General features: G+C 45.0%; 1 long non-coding RNA gene across 1 annotated transcript; it reads left to right on the forward strand.

Moving 5' to 3' along the window:
- The first annotated feature begins 14,364 nt into the window (after positions 1-14,364).
- On the forward strand, positions 14,365-18,505 carry LOC148136718 (uncharacterized). Its single transcript, XR_015754479.1, has 3 exons — positions 14,365-14,471; positions 15,493-15,684; positions 18,293-18,505. It is a non-coding gene; the product is annotated as an uncharacterized LOC148136718 (long non-coding RNA).
- Positions 18,506-20,629: the final 2,124 nt, after the last annotated feature.

A 20,629-nucleotide genomic window follows, 5' to 3' on the forward strand; every position in this document is an offset into this window, starting at 1 on the left:
ATATGGCCAATGTTGTAGGTCTCACATTCGGTCAGGGTCATCCTCGGAAGAGGTCAGGTTGATTTCCTTCATTTATTAAAATAACAAATTCATGACGAAAACAAAGTTCCTCAAACTATGATGGAAAAGTGAATATCAAACAGAATAGACATTTTTAAAAAATGTACATTGAAATTTCCGTTTCTGAAAATACTGAGGAGCACAAACATACACACACACACACACACACACAGACAAGCACACTCAAACACACACACAGACACACACACACACACACACACACACAAGCACACTCAAACACACACACAGACACACACACACACACACACACACACACGCACACAGACAAGCACACTCAAACACACACACAGACACACACACACACACACAGACAAACACACACACACACACACAGACAAGCACACTCAAACACACACACAGACACACACACACACACACACACATACACACACACACACACACAGACAAGCACACTCAAACACACACACAGACACACACACACACACACACAGACACACACACACACACACACACACACAGACAAGCACACTCAAACACACACACACACACACACACACTCAAACACACACACAGACATGCACACACAGGCACACTCAAACACACAAAAACACGGTCACACACACAGACACATGCACATACAAGTATGCGCACAAGCACAGACAAATGCATGTACCGTAGACTGTAAATAATTAGAGCAGAATAAAAGGCCATTTGACCCATCCAGTCTACGGAGCTACTGATCATGGCTGACATGCTTTTCAAGCCAATTCTCCTGCCTTCTCACAACAAGCCTTGATCCCATGATTAAGCATAACTTATCTAGTTATATCCTCAAGATGCTAATGTGTCTGTGTGTCCGTGTGGGTCTGTGTGCATGTGTTGTCTCTGTGTTTGTCCCAGTGTCCTGCCCTGTGCTCCATGTTGGAGAGTGGGGTTTTAGCAGTTTTGAGGCACATCTTTGTAACTTGCTCTGTGTCTAACATTGAACGCCTGTTTTAATCATTCTCTGCTGCTCAGGTGGTCAGTAACATGAGGAATCCCCACAACTGTTAGTGATTCAGACCAGTCTTCTCACTTGCATTTCACTGGCAATTGACTTAACTCTAGTTTTTGTACATTCGTGGAAGTGCTGTGGATGGTTTCCGGGAGGCTATGTTTTAAACTGCTCTGGCAATTCAGGAAGACCAGAGGCTTTGATGATCCAAATATGGATGAAACATGGTGACTGTAGTTGCAGCATCTGGATCTGCAACATGACCAACAAATGGAGCAGAGGTTTCAGAGAGGGGAATCTCTGTAAAATGGAATGATGGAATTGCAATCAGATCAGTCATGGTTTTGAAGAATGTTGGAGCAGGATTAAATGGCTCGTTCATGCAAATTATTCAGATTTTTCTGTTAGTAACACGCCGATTTCCCTTTTCTCCCAGTGTCCCAGACTGATGGGTAGTGAGTCACCGCCTCCTGTTCCTGGGGAACAGAAATCTGGGGCCTCACTAGCCTCCATGTTTAGCTGTATCCCTGTCACGAGCAGTTGAGTGACTGCCTCCTGTTCCTGTGTCCCAGTATTGAGCAGTTAAGTGACTACCTCCTGTTCCTGTGTCCCAATTTCAAACAGTTGAAAGACTATCTCCTGTCCCTATGTCCCAGAATCGAGCAGTTGAGTGATTACCTCCTGTTTCTCCCTGTTCCTGAGCAGCAGGAACCTGGGGCCCTGGCAGCACAGCTAATCACAGAGCCACCCTAAAGTTGTAATTTGATTCACAACTACCACTTCCTCTGATAGTTCATTCCACACATAAACCATTATCTGAACAAAAATAAAAAAAAAATCCCAAACGCCTTTTTAAAGCCGTTCTGCTGTCACCTTAAAAGGTATGTACCCAGTCTTGAATCGCGTCCCTTCCTGGAAAGGACACCTGCTGTTCACATTACTGATACCACACCTCCATGATTTGAGAAACATCTAATAAGGTCACTCTTCAGCCTCCTGCGCACCAGTGAAAGAAGTCGCAGCCTATCCAGTCTCTGGTTATAATTCAAACTATCCATTCCCATTAACATCCTGGTAAATCTCTTCTGAATCCGCTCCAACTACATAATGTCCTCCCGATATCAGCATGACCAGAACTGGACACAGAATTCCAGATAAAGCCTCCCCAACATCCAAAGTAACGTCCCAACTCTTGTACTCAAAAGTCTGAGCAATGAAGGCAAGTGTGCTAAGCGCCTTCTTAACCACCCTGTCTACATGTGACACAGACTTGAAAGACCCGAACCCCTCGGCCTCTTTGTTCCATATCACTACTCGAGGCTCTGTTTTTAATTAGTGTAAGTCTGCCCTCGTTTGTTTTATCAAGATGTAATATTTGCATTTATTCCAATCCAAAAAACCCTGAGCATTAAAGACAGTAGGAGTATACTTAAGAGGGAAATCAGGAGGGCAAAAAGGGGACATGAGATAGCTTTGGCAAATAGGGTTATGAATAATCCAAAGGGTGTTTATAAATACATTAAGAACAAAAGGGTAACTCGAGAGAGAATAGGGCTCCTCAAAGATCAGTAAGATAGCCTCTGCGTGGAGCCGCAGGAGATGGGAGAGATACTAACTGAATATTTTGCATCAGTGTGTACTGTGGCGAAGGGCATGGGCAATATAGAATGTGGGGAAATAGATGTCGACATGTTGAATATGTCCATCTTACAGAGGAGGACGTGCTGGGAGTCTTGTAACCCTTAAAGCTTAGTTAATCCCCAGCACCTGATCAGGTGAACCCTAGAACTCTGGGAAGCTGGGAATGTGGTTGCTGGGCCTCTTGCTGAGATATTTGTATCATTGATTATCACAGGTGAGATGCCGAAAGACTAGAGGTTAGTTAACGTTGTGCCGCTATTTAAGAAAGGTGGTAAGGACAAGCCAGGGAACTATCGACCGGTGAGCCTGACATTGATGCTAGGCAAGTTGTTGGAGGGAATCCTGAGGAACAAGATGCGTGTGTATTCTGAAAAGTAAGGACTGATTAGTGGTAGTCAGCATGACTATGTGCGTGGGAAATCATGTCTCACAAAATTGATTGAGTTATTTGAAGACGTATCAAAGAGGATTGATGAGGGCAGAGAGGTGGACATGATCTATGGAATTCAGTAAGGCGCTCGACAAGGTTCCCCATGGAAGACAGGTTAGCAATGTTAGATCTCATGGAATACAGGGAGAACTAGCCGTTTGGATACAGAACTGGCTCAAATGTAGAAGGCAGGGTGGTGGTTTTATATATATATATATATATATATATATATATATATATATATATATATATATAATGATTTAGTTATGAGCATTGCAGGTATAGTTAGTAAGTTTGCAGATGACACCAAAATTGGAGATATAGTGGACAGCGAAAAGGGTTACCTCAGATTACAACAGGATTTTGTTCAGATGGGTGAGAAGTGGCAGATGGAGTTTAATTCAGATAAATGTGACGTGCTGCATTTTGGAAAAGCAAATCTTAACAGGACTGATACACTTAGTGGCAAATTCCTAGATAGTGTTGATGAACAAAGATATCTTGCAGTGCAGGTTCATATTTCCTTGAACGTAGAGTTGTAGGTAGATAGAATATTGAAGAAAGTGTTTGGAATACATTCCTTTATTGATCAGAGCATTGAGTATAGAAGTTGGAAGGTCATGTACAGGACATTGGTCAGGCCTCTTTTGGAATATTGTGTGCAATTCTGTTCTCCATCAATCGGAAGGATGTTGTTAAACTTGAAAGGGTTCAACACAAATTTACAAGGATATTGCCAGGGTTTGAGCTGCAGGAAGAGAGCAAAAAGGCTTGGGCTTTCTTTCCCTGGAGCATCAGAGACTGAGGAGTGACCTCCGTAGAGGTTTATAAAGTCATTGGTAGCATGGATAGAGTAAACAGACAAGGTCGTTTCTCTGAGTAGGAGAGTCCAGAAATCGAGAGCAGAGGTTGAGGGTGAGAGGGGAAAGATATAAAAGGGAACTAAGGAGCAACTTTTTCACGCAGAGAGTGGTGCGTGTATGGAATAAGCTGCCAGAAGTGGTGGAGGCTGACAATTATTGCATTTTAAAGGCATTTGGACATTGACATGAATAGAAAAGATTTAGAGGGATATGGCCCAGGCGCTGGCAAGAGGGATAAGATTAGGTTTGGATATCTGGTCGGCATGGACAAATTTGACCGAAGATTCTGTTTAGTGCTGTTTATCTGTGCCTCACAGCTCAGTGGGTTTCGGTCTCTTCAAAGATAAATCTTAGTCTGTTTTATTTTAGTAAAGCTACAACATTCAGTAGGGTGGCGGTTTATTTCTTTAAGTACACATCTTATGATACTTTGATTAAGTGTTTTAATATAAAATATTGGTACTAATTTATTCTAGGGTAGTGTTTTGTAAAGCTGTAAGACTATGTGCCTTTTTCTGGGTCTGTGGACGGTTAAGGTGCAGAGATGGCCATTCGTACAGTGATGTGCTCTTCCTGTTGGATTTAGGAGATTAAGGAAAGTTTCAATGATCCTGATTGTCTGCAGGAAGTGAGGATGCAAATCCTGTAGGATTTCATGGATCAGATGGAGCGATGGCTAAAGGTAATGAAGAATTTACAGGAGCCGGGGGGTGTGATAGGTGGCAGTTTCAGAAAGTTAGGAAAACTGCCGATCCAGTCAGGTAGATGGGTTTCCTCTCGGAAAGGGAGGAGTGGAAGGCAGGTAGTGCAGGAGTCTCCTGTGGTTATTTCCATCTCAAACAAGTATAATGTTTTGGAAAGCATCGGGGGTCACAGACTCTCAGGGGAATATCGCACTGACAGCCAAGTTCCTAGTGTAATGTGAGGTATATCAGGTTCCACGCGATCGATGGTGATGGGGGCTCTCTAGTCTGCAGCACAGACTGCAGTTTCTGTAGCTAACAGTGAGACATCAGAATGGGGTAGTGCCTCCCTACTGCCTGGGTGAAGGATGGCTCCGAGGGTGCAGAATATTCTGAAAGGGGAGAATGATGAGTGGGAGGTCGCTGTACATTGGTACCAATGACATAAGAGAAAAGGATGAAGTCCTGATGAGACAATATAGCAAATTAGCCTGGAGTATAATAAGCAGGTTCTTGTGGGTAGTAATATCTGGATTACTCCCGGTGCCACATGCTAGAGAGAGTAGGAATAGCAGGGTAGAGCAGATGAATGCGTGGCCAAGGATCTGATACAGGAGAGAAGGATTCACGTTTTTGGATCATTGGAATCTCTGCTGGGGTAGAATTGACGTGCATAAGAAGGATGGATTACATCTGAATTGGAAGGTGTCTAATATCCAAGCAGGGAGATTTGCTAGTGCTACTCGGGAGAGATTAAACCAGTGAGGGCGTGGGGTAAACCTAAAGAGATAGTGAGAAAGGAGGCAAGTCTGAGACTGGTATAGTTTAGAAGTTAGACAGGCAAGGGCAAGGCACAGAATGAGGTCGGACTGACAAAGTACAATAGACAATAGGTGCAGGAATAGGCCATTCTGCCCTTTGAGTCAGCACCACCATTCATTATGATCATGGCTGATCGTCCACAATCACTACCCTGTTCCTGCCTTATCTCCGTAACACTTGATTCCATTATCTTTAACAGCTCTATCCATCTCTTCCTTGAAAGTATCCAGAGACTTGGCCTCCACTGCCTTCTGGGGCAGTGCACTCCCTGTGTCCACTACTCTCTGGGTGAAGACGTTTCTCCTCAACTCTGTTCTAAATGGCCTCTCCCTTATTTTTAAACTGTGTCCTCTGGTTCTGGCCTCACCCATCCGTGGAAACATGCTTCCTGCCTCCAGAGTGTCCAACCCTTTAATAATCTTGTCGGTCTCTATCAGATCCTCTCTCATTCTTTTAAACTCTTGTGTATACAAGCTCAGTCGCTCCAATCTTTCAACATATGATCATTCCGCCATTCCGGGAATTGACCTCATGAACCTACCCTACACTCCCTCAATAGCCACAATGTTCTTCCTCAAATGTGGAGACAAAGACTGCACACAATACTCCAGGTATGGTCTTACCAGGGCCCTGTACAGCTGCAGAAGGACCTCTTTGCTCCTATACTCAATTCCTCTTGTTATGAAGGCCAGCATGCAGCGAGATTTCTTCACTACCTGCTGTACCTGCATGATTGCTTTCATTGACTGATGTACAAGAACACCTAGATCTCGTTGTACTTCCCCTTAACCAAACTTGACTCCTTTTAGATAGTAATCTGCCTTCCTGTTCTTGCTTCCAAAGTGGATAACCATACACTTATCCACATTAAGCTGCATCTGCTATGCATCCGTCCACTCACCTAGCCTATCCAAGTTAACCTGTATTCTCATAACATCCTCCTCACATTTCACCCTGCCACCCAGCTTTGTGTCATCAGCAAATTTGCTAATATTACTTTTAATAAGTTCATCTATATTATTAATGTTTACTGTAAACAGCTGCGGTCCCAGCACCGAACCTTGTCGTACCCCACTAGTCACTGCCTGCCATTCCGAAAGGAAGCGTTTATCACTACTCTTTGCTTCCTGTCAGCCAGCCAATTTTCAATCCAAGTCAGTATATTCCCCTTTGTAAATCCATGCTGACTCTGACGAATCCTATTACCGCTTCCAAATGAGCCATAATTTCATTTTTTATAATTGACTCCAGCATCTTTTTCACCACTGACCTCAGGCTAACTGGTCTATAATTCCTTGCTTTCTCTCTCCCAACTTTCTTGAAAAGTGGGACAACATTAGCCACCCTCCAGTCTGACTCTACATCTCCTGACTCTGTGTCTCCCCCTTCGCAAAGGGCTGAACGTCATCCCTCACCAACAGGGCCATCCCATCCCCTCTGCCCATCAGACTGTCCTTTTGATAGCACTCCACTGCAATTATTTCAATGCAAGTGGTTTTACAGGGAAAGCAGATGAGCTTAAGATATGGTTTTGAACATGGGACTGGAATATAGTGGGTATCACAGAAACGTGTTTTAGGTTGGAAAGGACAGGTAGCTTAATGTTCCAGGGAATAGATGTAAGAGGAAGGATAGAAAGGGGGATTAAGAGAGAAGGTGGAATGGTGTTTTTGATTCGGGATAACATTATTGTTGTGTTTAGGGAGGATATTCATGGGAGTTCGCCCGGTGAACTTACTTGGGTGGAACTGGGAAATAGGAACAGGATGATCACCTTATTGAGGTTGTCTGTGTGGGTTTCATCCGGGTGCTCTGGTTTCCTCCCACAGTCCAGAGATGTGCAGGTTGGGTGGGATAATCCAGGCTGAATTGCCCATATTGTTCAGGGATGTGAAGGTTGGGTGGATTGGCCATGCGAAATTGCCTACAGTGTTCAGGGATGAGCAGGCTAGGGGGATTGGTCATGGGAAATGCACCGTTACAGGGCTAAGACAGGAGACTCTGAGGGTTAGTGTGGATGTGATGGGCCGAATGGCCTGCTTCCACACTTGGTAATTCTCTGACGATAATTCTACTAGTTTTAAAATAGTTTCAGAAAATAATAGACCAGATCTAAAAGTTGTTGTTCAAAATTGGACAAAGGTTAATTTTCACGGTACAAGGCAAGAACTTTCAATATTTCTTTGCAACCCCCCAGGTAAAGGGACGGCTGGAAAGTGGGAACATAAGAACAGAAGGAATAGGAGCAGGAGTAGGCCATCTGGCCCCTCAAGCCTGCACTGCCATTCAATAAGGTCAGGGCTGAGCTTATCATGGCCTCAGCACCACTTTCCTGCTCTCTCACCATAACCCTTAATTCCTTTCCTGTTCTCAAATCTACCTTTTGCCTTAAAGACATTCAAATTGATAACATCAACTGCTACACTCAGCAGGGAATTCCACAGATTCATAACCCTTTTGCTGAAGAAGTTGCTCCTGAACTCTGTCCTAAATCAGATACCCCCTTACTTTGACGCTATACTCTCGAGGTTGACCCCCCCCCCCCAAGTGGAAATAACCTCCCTGCTTCTATCTTATCTATTCCCTTCTTAATTTTAGTTTTTCCAATACAACCTCCCATTCTTCTAAATTCCAACAAGTATAATCCCAGTCTATTCAATCTCTCCACATACACCAACATTCTCCACTCCCGACTCAAACTAGTGACCCTCCTCTGCACCCCCTCCAGTGTCAGTACATTCTTGCTGAAGTAAGGCGATCAAACCTGTACACAGTACTCCAGGTGTGGCCTCACCAGCACCCTGTACAGCTGCAGCATAACCATCCCTCTAGCAAGGAAGTACAATAGACCCTTCACCATCTCGTTTAGTCCCCTGGGATGCATTCCATCATGGGTCTCGAGGATTTCATGTCAGCTTTTACTGAAAGAGGATATGGAAGCTAGAGACTTTGGAGAAATAAATAGTGATAACTTGACAACTGTCCATATTACAGAGGAGGTTGTACTGGATGTCTTATACATAATGCTGATTAAATCTGTGGGACCTGATCAGGTATACCCCAAATCTTTGTGGGAAATTAGAGAAGTGATTGCCGGGCCCCTCGCTGAGATATTTCTATCACCGATAGCCACAGGTGAGGTGTTGCAAGACAGGCGCCATTATTTGAGAAAGGTGATGAGGAAATACCAGGGAACAATACACTGGTGAGTCTGAAGTTTGTGGCAGACAATTTGTTGGAAGGAATTCTGAAGGATAGGTTTATATGTAATTGGAAAGGCATGAAGTGATTAGGGATAGTCAGCATGGCTTTGTACATAAATCACTAACTTGGACTTCAAAAAGACATTCAAAAAGGTTCCACATTTAGCAAGTTAGACACCATGGGATGCAGAGAGAACCAGCTATTTGGAAACAAATTGGCTGGAAGGTTGGAGACGGAAGGTAGTGCTTTTCGGATTGGAGGCCTGTGATGAGCAATATGGTGTAAGGATTGATGCTGGGTCCACTGCTTTTCATCATTTATATCAATGATTTCTATGTTAATATATGGAAATGGCAGAGGATGACGCATTGTATCTGGGTGGAAGATGAGAACTGGGGGATTCTATACTTGCTGCAGTTGGAGAGGTGTGGTTCACTGGCAGAGGTGAGGCAAGTGGTGGAGATACGCTGGAGAATATTGCTGACCCCATGGGAGGGGAAATTGCAGTCCTTGAAATACAGGGCATTTTGGTATGTTCTGGAGTGTTCTGCCAGCTTGCACCAAGCTTCACTGGAACACTGCAGTAAGCATGAGACAGAGATGTTGGCCAGGCAACAGGCTCGTGTGTTAAAGTGACAGACAACTGGAAGCTCGGGGTCGGTTTTGCAGCAGAACGTAGATCATCAGCTGCCATTTCCAGCACCTCCACTGAGATGCTGCCCGACACAGGTTCCTGTCCCCTCCATTAACAGCTCTGCACCCTCCCAGCCAGATTGTTATCCACTCCTTTGTCTTTCCAAATGTTACTGTCTCTTTTGGGCTCCATCCCCACCTATTATTGACTCTTTAACCCCTATCTCCTGCAATCCAAAGATATGCAGGTTCGGTGAATTGGCCCAACGAAATTTCCCGTAGTGCTCAGGGATGTATAGGTTAGGTGCATTAGTCAGGGGAAATGTAGAATAATAGGGTCGGGGAATGGGTTTGGTTGAGAAACGCTTCAGAGGGTGGGTGTGGACTTGTTGGGCCGAATGTCCTGTTACCACACTGTGGGGATTCTAATTTTCCCAGCTGTTGTCGGTTCTGAGGAAGGGTCACTGGACCTAGAATGTCCCTTGGTGTGTGCAGGAGGAGGAAACTGGAAAGGGGAGTTGGATCCAGTTTAGACTGGGAGGGTTTAATTACACCCTGTACAGGTAGTTAGGCCTGAATTAGAAACTCTTGGTTCCACGGTTACAGCAAATGGGAAAATGGCTGTGGCCCTCAGGCGGTGCTAGGTCCTGGGTTATGGCCGCCATCTTTATTTGGGGCATGGACATGTCCTCTTCCTGGGTGGGGGCGGACGTTTTGAAGAGGAGCATTTACACATCAAACACATACCAAGAGAAATATTTGTCTTTACGGTTCAGCCTGCCCTGACTGTGAGTTTTGTTTTGTGAATTCATTTTATAGGATATTAATTGAGAATAATTGAGACAGGGATCTCAAAACCAATTTTCTATCGTCAGCAGTGTCATCAGGATCTGAATACCATTGACATTTAACTGTGGAAGGAGAAAGGTGTGTCTGTTCTCTCTGTGGGAAAGTATCGTTTTTTTCAAGCAAAAAGCGGAAAGATGTTCAAAGATGTTGGATCACCCTTGCGGTTTGTGCTCAATTCTGGGCCCTGCAGCTGTGGAAGGAGGTATTGGCCTGAGAGGGAGCACAGATTTATCCAAATTACACCTCATCTCTTTATAGGAACTGTCAGATTTAGACCCAATCACCCACTTCATGATGTTAACCTGTAAACCCCTTATTTTCAATTCCCTGCAAACTTCTCATGAAAATTCCTTGTGGAGTCAAATTCCAGCACCATTTCAGGTGAAATGTTCCAGGTTCCGACAACTGTCTGTTCATTCAGAAACTGCTGAAGTCCATGTTGACTCTGGGGTTACAAAGGGCTGAATTAAAAGATGAGATGCTGTTCCCATTGAGATGCATTGGAACAGTACAGAAGGCTGAGGGCAGTGTCGGTATGAGCAGACAATGAAAATGACTGGGCTGCACTGTGAGGGCTGCTTGGCTCAATGAGTGTTTTGGAGTTGGGTATAAACAGAGCGAGGGGAGACAGGGAGAAGGTGAACCTCAGCTTCAGTTTTAGTTCAGGCCGTTCAGAAATTCACATGTTCCCAAAGGGAACTGCCAGGTTGTAAGCGATACCTGCTGAGTTTTTATTAACAGTTTTTAAAGTGTAAAATGTCAGCTTAAGTAAAGATCGGGGCTTTTGGTTATAATGGAAATGTTTGAAGTGAAGGAAGGTTACTAGCTCATTTCAATTATCTGAATGGGAGTATCTGGCTGAAACTAGAGAGACGTTGTGACAGGAGCCCTCCGACCCGTGGTGTGCTCCTCTTATACAATGTGGGAAATAAGGGACGCTTCCAGTGTCCGTGATGGCTATGTGTGCAGGAAGAGTGCCCATCTGAAACTACTGGGAAACTGCTTTTCTGACCTGGAGCTGAGAGTGGAATCACTGTTGAGAATCTGCGATAATGAGAATGTTATGGACAGCACGTTTAGTGAGTTAGTCACACTGCAGGTTAGGGTTACACAGGCAGAAAGGGAATGAGTGGCCATCAGATCAAGTAAAAGGCTCAGGAAGGAAGTGCAGGACTCCCCAGTGATCATTCCCCTTCTCAAACAGATATTGTGCACCGCTTGGGATTCTACAAGCGGGGATCAGGTGGAGTGGACTCTCAGGGGAAGTCAGCAATAGCCAGGTTCATGACACCACAGATAGCTCCGCTGCACAGAACTGGAGGAAGGAGAATGGCAGAGCTGTAGTGACAGGGGATGCAGTAGTCAATGTCAGAGACAGGCGCGTCTGTGGCCACAGACATGAATCCAGGATAGTGGAATTGAACCTAGGTCCATTTATTGATAAGTGCACAGACCAATAAAGGTCAGTGTCCCAAATGCAACCTTCAGCACTTAATCACCCTGAAGCTCTACCTTTCAGGGCCTGTGCACTTGTTCTGAGCCCTTCAGAGGGATTGAAGGGAATGGGGAGAAAACAGGAACAGGGTTGTGTTGTAGCTCTACAAAATAACCGTCACCCTCCGCTCTCGGTCTCCCCCTTCTGGCTCCTCCCCACCGCAGGGAAAAGACCTTGTGTATTTCCCCTATCCATGCCCATCCTGATTTTATAAACCTCTATAAGGTCACCTATCAGCATCTGACGCTCCTGGGAAAACAGTGTATTCAGCCTCTACCTGTAGCTCAAATCCTCCAACCCTGGCAATGTGCTTCTAATACTATTCTGGCCACTTTCAACTTTCACAATATTATTTTGATAGGAAGGAGACCAGAATTGCACGCAATATTCCAAGAGTTACCTAACCAATGTCCTGTACAGCCGCAATATGACCTCCCAACTCCGATACTCAGTACTCTGACCAATGAAGGAAAGCATACTAAACCCCTTCTTCGCTATCCTATCTACCTGCGACTCTACTTTCAAGGAGCTATGAATCTGCACTCCAAGGTCTCTTTGTTCAGCAGCACTCCCAAGGTCCTCACCATTAAGTGTATACATCCTGCTAATATTTGCTTTCCCAAAATGCAGCACCTCACATTTATCTAAATTAAACTCCATCTGCCAGTCCTCAGCACATTCAACCATCTGATCAAGATCCTGTTATAATCTGAGGTAATCCTCTTCACTGTCCACTACACCTCCAATTTTGGTGTCGTCTTACTAACAATACTTCCTATATTCACATCCATATCATTGATATAAATTATGAAAATTAGTGGATCCAGCACTGATACTTTGTGACACCCCACTAGTCACAGGTCTCCAATCTGAAAAGCAACCTTCCACCACCATCCTCTGTCTTCTACCTTTGAGCCAGTTTTGTATCCAAATGGCTAGTGCTCTCTCTATTCCATGAGATCTAAACTTGCTAATCTGTCTCCCATGGGGAACCTTGTTGAACGCCTTACTGAAGTCCATGTAGATCGTTTCCACTGCTTTGCCCTCATGAATCCTCTTTGTTACTTCAAAAAAAATTGACTCAAGTACATGTGACGTGATTTCTCATACACAAAGCCATTATTAATATCCAGGACTTAACTCTGTACATTGGGATCTGTGTCACCCAGTTATGACTGTTAATATTCTGGATAAAGTTCAAGTACATCAGGTTTGTGTTAGTGACTGTGTATTGAGTCTTGTTGATATCACCCACACAGGTAAGTTCCATTTGAAAGGCAGTCCCTATATCCAGAACCCCGCTCCCATCTGCTCTGTCTCCATCCCCACCATAGACAGTAAGTGGGAGGAGCTCATGGAGTTTTCATGTAAGAGAGATTGAGAAAATCTTCCCTTCTTTCCACTAGCTCACCAGAAAATGATGGTAGTGTCCTTTCCTCTGAACCAGGAGGATCGGGCTCAGAGTTGAGTAACAGCATCTTTGAAAAGGGTGATTGGAAAACATGACCAAGCCGCCAGGCCATACTGTCTCCCAGCTGTCCCCGCCTGAGCCTCAACAGAACTTTCCTGTAGTTTCTCTCCTGTCAGACTCTCCCATTGCTCACTTTGTCCAGGGTTCCCTCCTACTGCTGCACTGCTCCTGTCCGTCACTGACCTGTCCATCCCCCAGTGTCCTCCACATTCATTCATTGTTTACAATCTCCAGCCCTGCCCCCTCCACCCTATTGGGCAGCGGCTGCTGTCAATCACCCAGCTTCTGTGTGATCTGGAGCATGTGCTGTAGGAGGGGAGACCAGTGCACGGGCGCAGTGCTGGGCAATTGTTGGTGTATGTGCAGGGCTGGTCAGGGCCAGGAGGGAGGCTGTGCGTGTGTGGGGTTAATCTGTCATTGGCAGTTTCCTCCCTATGGGAACAGAACTCAGGGAAATGGCCCCTGCCCTGATATCGTGACAAGTAGTCGGCTATCAGTGGGGGGAGCATTTTGCAGAAAGTTATCAGAACTCGTGTGAATATTCAGGAATGTTATGGAAAACAACACAGATGGGCCTGCAATTAAAGTTCTAATTTGGTTCATCTTAGTTCAATCAGATATGATTTGGTCAGTGTTTGCAGGATGGTTCTCATCAGAGGGTCCGTGTGGGGGAAATAAATAAAATGTTCCAGATTGGGGGAAAAAAATCAGTTTGGTTCTGACCAGGAAGGAAGCCTGGGAGATGGGGGGAGGATTCACCAACATCCAGGAGGCTCCGAGTCAGACTCATTGATTTGATTAGATTAGATTTCCTACAGTGTGGAAACAGGCCCTTCAGCCCAACCAGTCCACACCGACCGTCGGAAGAGTAACCCACCCAGACCCATTTCCCTCTGACTAATGTACCTAACACTATGGGCAATTTAGCATGGCCAATTCATCTGACCTGCACATCTTTGGATTGTGGGAGGAAACCTTTTTTTGGTTCTTAGTCTGCAGGCAGGAGCTAGGAAGCTGATTTCAAAGAGAAGAGAGAGTGTCTGAGAACTGGGTGTGGAGGAAAAATGGTGAGGAGATTGGTTTGGATTTCAGTTCACAGAAGAGAGCAATTGTGAGACTGAGATTTAAAGCTTTGGGGGAGCAAAGAAACTACAATTTAATACTATCACTGTCTTATGAATTTCCATCCTGTGTTAACGGTGGTGACTTGTCTTCTCAGTTGTAGGGTTCTGAAAAGGCGGATTTGTGGATGAGAAATTCAAATTGAACTTCCTGTTCAGTTTTGATAGTTACTTGATCCGTGCCGATCTGAATATCATTTGGCCTTTTCATGTGGAAGGAAAGGTGTGTATTCTGTCCATGGGCGAATATTTCAAATGTCAGTGTGTCTGGAAAAAGTACTGAGACACAGCCAAGTCCATGTTAGCGTGGTGACTGTGGAGAAAGAGTTCATTTGTTGTTAAAAGTCTGAAAAAACATGGCACATTTCCCAGGAACGATTAAGCTACAGATTTGTTTTGTATGAGGACAAAGTTTTAATTAATCATGCAACCAGAAACACACAAGGATGCCTGCAGTATGGAAAATGCTATGAAAACGGGATTGTTGTAAAGGAGTTGATTATCGATCGTGGCTTGTAATCCATTGGCGTTGTCACGTCAGTTCCAGCGCCGTGGGGAAACACTGGAAATGTGATGAGTGCAGTGTAGGTTTCAGTTATTAAACTGGAAAAAGTGCAGAAGAAATTTACAAGAATTTTTGCCAGGGCTCAGGGGTCTGAGTTAAAGGGAGAGGTTGGACAAGCGAGGATTTTTTTTTTTTGTTTAGAGCAGAGGAAACAGAGGGGGAATGTTTTCTGGAAGTGTATAAGACCATGAGAGGCCTGGGTAAGGTGAATGCATTCAGTCTTTTTCCCAGGGAATCAAGGAGTGGAGGGCATCAGTTTAAGGTTAGAGGAGAAATTATGAAAGGGAACCTGAGGGGCACATGTTTTACACAGAGGGTGCTATGTATATGGACTGAGCTGCCAGTGGAAGTGCTTGAGGTGGGTACATTAACAACATGTAAAAGACATTTGGACAAATACATGGATAGGAAAGGGTCAGAAGCAGATGGGTCAAGTGCAGGGAAATGGGGTTAGCGTGGATGGACATTCTAGTCAGTATTGGCCAGTTTGGGCCAAAGGCCTGTCTCTGCTGTAGGACTCTGACTCTAAGTATATTTACTATTTCTCCCGCTATCTCTGGTAGCAACCTGGGATGTATTCCATCTGAGCGACGAGTCTTATCTACCTTTAGCTCCATTAACTTGCCCAGCTCTAACACTTTCGTGATAAAGGTTGTTTCTTGTTCCTCACCTTCCTCAGTTTCCTTATCATTTACTGGCATGTTCTTCGTGTTCTCCACTGTGAAGACTGACTGCTGTGAAGACTTCCTGAACCCTGCTGGATAGGAATAACTGGGCACAGAACTCTGAGAGGTCTTCTTTGAGTCTTTATTAATGAGACATGGCAGTTACCTGGATAGTGTACATGCAGAACACCTCCAGGCAGCATCAGGTAACTCCCCGCCTGTCCGATGTGCCGCTCCCATTCTCATACCTTTGTGGTTTGTGGTTTTGAATGGACGCTGTCTCTCAGTATTATCTCCACGGCAATGGCAGTTTAAAAGTTGAGTTCAGCCCAGCACTGATTGGTTAAACCACAAAACCCCTCCCCCACGCCCCTGTGGCTCAGTCAGGTATCTGACAGGCGCTTCAGTTTCAGTGGGGCTGTCTGTCAGGATTCTGATGTGAAAGAGCCGGTGTTGGAACGGGGTGGACAAAGTTAAAAACCACACATCACCAGGTTATAGTCCAACAGGTTTATTTAGAAGTACAAGCTTTTGGAGTGTGCTGTGATTTTTAACTTGATCAGGATTATCTCTATGGTAACGGTTAAGTGCTTCAACAATTACAGAGGCCATATGTTCCCCACACAATAGGTTCCCCTCTCGCAGTGTAAACTGCTATTCTGTCCCTGGGGATAGCTACTCATCACTTTTCTCCCCCAATCCCATCTAGCTTTCTGTTGATCTTTAAAGTTTTTCTCATCTCCTAGTTTCTCCTTGGTCTTTGCCAATTTGTATGCTTTCTATTTCAATTTCATAGACTCCCTTATTTCCTTAGCCATCAATGGCAGATTACTCCTTTTCCTACAGTCCTTCCTTTTCACTAATATATACTTTTGCTGAGCAGTTTGAAAAAATTCTTTGATATTTCTCCACTGTCCGTCAACTGTCCCACCGTAAAGTCTTTGCTACCAGTCTACATTAGCCAACTCCTGTCTCATCTTATTGTAGTCTCCTTTGTTTAAGCACAGAATCTGTATTGGATTTAATCTTCCCGCTTTCCACCTGTATTCTAAATTTGACCATACTTATCACAAGTCTTTTATCAGATTACGAGGTGAGATGATGTTACCTGGGTGTTTTGGTTTTCATTGTCAAAGACCTTGGCTTTGTAATAAAGTACAGGATAGATATTCACAACAGAGTATTCTGGACGGTGTGAATTTACTACACAATCAAAAACCATAAATCACTGTCTCCCCTCAGTTTAAAATTGCAAAATCATTATCTCCTACACGCTTCCTCATCTTCTAAGTTTGAAATGCTAATCCCCCTGACTATCCTACTTTTCCCGAAAATCTCCTTTGGCGAAGGTGGTGATTTTTGGATTCAGCTTTCCAGTTATTACCGTAAGAAGATAAGCACTGGGCACAGGAGAGGGAATGCAGCCCTTTGAACCAGCTCCACCATTTAATACCATGATGACTGAGCTCACCTCGGTCTCAGCTGGATTTTCCCGCCTGCTCTATCTCACCCTTCAACTCATTGAAAATTAAAAATCTGTATCTCTTCATTAAATTTGCTCATTGTTCTGGCATCCACCGCATTTTGAATAGGGAATTCCACAGATTCACAACACATTGAGTTAGGTACATTCTCCTTCATGAGAATACAATAGAGTTCTTATAGTGCAGAGTCCACACCAACCCTATGATGAGCCTCCCATTCAGACCCACCCATTCCCTGTAACCCTGCATTTCCCGTGGCTAATTGCCTAAACAGCACATGCATGGAAACTGGGCAATTTAACATGGGCAATCCACCTAATCTGCACATATTTGGTCTATGGGAGGAAACTGGAGCACGGTTGGAAACTCGTACAGACATGGGGGGGAATGTGTAAACTCCACACAGTCGCCTAAGGCTGGAATCAAACCCAGATCGCTAACGCTGTGAGGCAGCAGTGCTAACCACTCAGCTACCTCTGCTTAAACTCTGCTCCTCCTTATTAACCTCTCTATCACCCAATTTGCTGAATCTATATTCCTCACGTCAGAAATCAGGTCGTGGAAACGAATGTCTCAGTGAAACCCAATGACAGCCCATATGTCCTGTGTGTGTGAATGGGGATTTGATAGACAACACCCTCCAGCCCACACTTTTCATTCACTTTCCAGAGACAGGGCTCAAGTAGCTTCCTGGGGACTACAACTCCCACAATCCCTGAGGCAGGGACCACACGTGAGTGGGGAAACCCGGCACTGTCCATGTACAGAATGTGGGTGGGCTTTGGAGCATGTGCTTTGGGGTACCTAGCGGAAAGTACTTCACACTGTGATTGGCTGGAGGAGTAACATATCAGCTTTTAGTATTGATCTGCCGGGGAATTAAGGTGTCATCACACCCACGTGGGACCAAGTTCCATCCCCAATGCCTCATAATGCTGGGAATCGACCAATGGGAAACCAAGGAGGATCTAACCCATTCTCCCAGACTGAAGGTTCCTCTTCTGTCCAGGATCTGCCACCTCCCTTTCTGTCTCCTTTTGTTTCATTCTGCTGTTACATTATTGACTTGCAGCAACTGAAGGGAAAGGAAGTGAACCCAGAAAGGGTGCAGAGTCTAACCAGGGACGGGAAGTAGTGGCATGGATCTGTTTATCAGTTACTCCATGAGAATGGGGAGGGTGTACATTAGGGGGTAGCAGAGGCAGAATGGTGGGAGAGAGTAAGTGGGCTGCAGGGTTACAGCTTTAGGGAAAGACTGGGAAAAAGATATTCCAGAGAAACTAAAATTGCCTGTTCTGAATTTCTAACCTGTACATATTCCTTTATATAGGGTGCTAGATTGTGAAGATTCACAGACTGAAATCTCAAAATCATGTGCAGATCGTGATTAAGTTAACCAGCATTTGACGAACCAAAGACTGAGAGTCAATCGGCCAAAATCCTGCAACACTCTCCCTCACAGCATTGTCGGTCTATCTGCGCCAAATGAACTGCAAATGGTTCGAGACAGCAGTTCACTACCATCTTGTCAAGGGTAACTAGAGATGGGGAATATATGCTGGCTGAGCCAGTGATGCCCATATCCTGGAAATGGTTTCTATCTCTATTTACTGAAACCTGATTGTTACTGCAGGATGATGATGGATGATGAGTGCATGCATCACATTACCCCTGCCTACACCCACACAGTAACACCGCAACGGCACTGGAACAAAAGGCAATGAAGCTAAAGGAGGACTTAGATATAGTTCTTAAAGGTAAAGGCATCAAAGGGGATTGGAGCACAGCAGGAACAGGAGACTGAGCTGGATGGTCAGCTGTTTCCCATTGAATGGTGGCGCAGGATTGAAAAGCCGAAAGCTCCCCTCCTGCCCCTATCTCCCAGGTCTGTATGTAACCATGGAACCCGGGTAGGAAGGAGTGGGCAGGACAGGGACTCTCCAGGAGATTGCACTTCCACATCAGTTTTCAGTGAGGGATGGTTTGATGGACTTTGTTTAACATTTGTCTTTAATGCAAAGTTTGTAAATTTGGTTTTAAAACATGTACGAGTTTATTCCACGATAAATGAAACAAAAAGAAAAGAAACAAAACGATCTGAATATAACAGTTTTAAAATTTCAACGCCGTATAAAACAAAATCCCGACGTCTCCCGGACACCATCACTTTCCAGTTTCTCAAACTCCAGGAGATATTCCCCCCGCGTCGGAACCTTTGGTTTGATTTAACTGCTTTTCAGTTCTCGTTGTGTGAGCTGTGGAGTTTTCTTTTTTCCCCATTTCTCCGACCCAGAAGTGTTATCACAGCAACCTTCCCACCATCAAAATCATCATTTCGCCATTATAGCAGTAAACCACCTGAATAACCAATTGAATATTTATAAACAAAGCCCATTATGGGCAAAGCAAACCACTACAAGTGGCAGAGTGGGAAAGGACGTAATCAAAGTAGAGTTGGGGGTGAGGGGGCAGCGCTGGAGATAAAGGGGTGCCCACCTCTATCTAAAGGCATCAAGAGCACTGATACACACCACATGCTCCTTCTCCAAGGACACCCTGCTGTGTAGCCTTTATCCTCAATCATAGAGTAGAATCCCTACAGTGTGGAAGGAGAGCATTGGCCCATCAAATCTCACCAACCATCCGAAGAGCATCCCACCCAGAGCAATCCAGAGTAACACTGCATTTCCCATGGCTGATCCACTAGTCTACACAATCCTCGACACTATGGGCAATTTAGCACGACCGATCCACCTAACCTGCACATCTTTAGTCTGTGGGAGGAAACCAGGGCACCGGGAGGGGACCCACACTATCATGGGGAGAATGTGGGAACTCCACACAGGCCGTTGGCCAACGCTGGACTCCGACCTTATACCTGATGTTGTGAAGCAGCAGTGCTACAATCACAATTTAAATCAAAATAGATGGCCCCTTCTCATTGTCACATTGCTGTTTGTGGAGACTCACTGCCCAGATAGACATCTCAAAGTTCAGAAAGTGGCAATATAAATTCAGTCAACTCCAGCCCAGTTAATGTGATTAACAACCACAACATCAATACTCCAACAGTGTCATCATGAACACAGTCCAGTCCTGACTCTGATGGACAGTAACATCAGAATCAGAGTCCTGCAGTGATGTGTGAACTCTACCCCACACGGAGCAGGTGGATGACCACTTCCCTGTGTCCACTCACTGGGCTCTCAGTCGTGTTGAAGACTCAGCAAATCCCTTGTCACGCAGTGACGATCCTACCCAGTGTGAACGCGCTGGGGTCTCAGGGGACAGGATGAATAATTGAATCCTCTCTTCCACACTGAGCATCTGAATGGCCTCTCCCCTGTGTGGGCTCGCTGGGGTCTCAGGGGGTGGGATGAATCACTGAATCCCCTCTCACACACTGATCATCTGAATGGCCTGTCCCGTGTGGGCTCAGTGGTGTCTCGGGGGGTGATGCATTTGAGTGAATCTCTCCCCACACGCTGGGAGCAAGTGAATGGCCTTTCCCCAGAGTGAGCTCTCTGGGGTCACTGCAGGTAGTGCATTTGAGTGAATGTCTCCCCACACTGTGAGAAAGTGAATGGCCTTTCCCCAGAGTGAGCTCGGTGTTTCAGCATTTCAGAGGACCTAGTGTGTCCTTTACCACACACTGAGCAGGTGAATG

The sequence above is a fragment of the Chiloscyllium plagiosum genome, unplaced genomic scaffold, assembly GCF_037043375.1.
Source record: "Chiloscyllium plagiosum isolate Xiang-an unplaced genomic scaffold, Cpla_swu_hap1 HiC_scaffold_45, whole genome shotgun sequence".
Lineage (NCBI taxonomy): Eukaryota > Metazoa > Chordata > Chondrichthyes > Orectolobiformes > Hemiscylliidae > Chiloscyllium > Chiloscyllium plagiosum.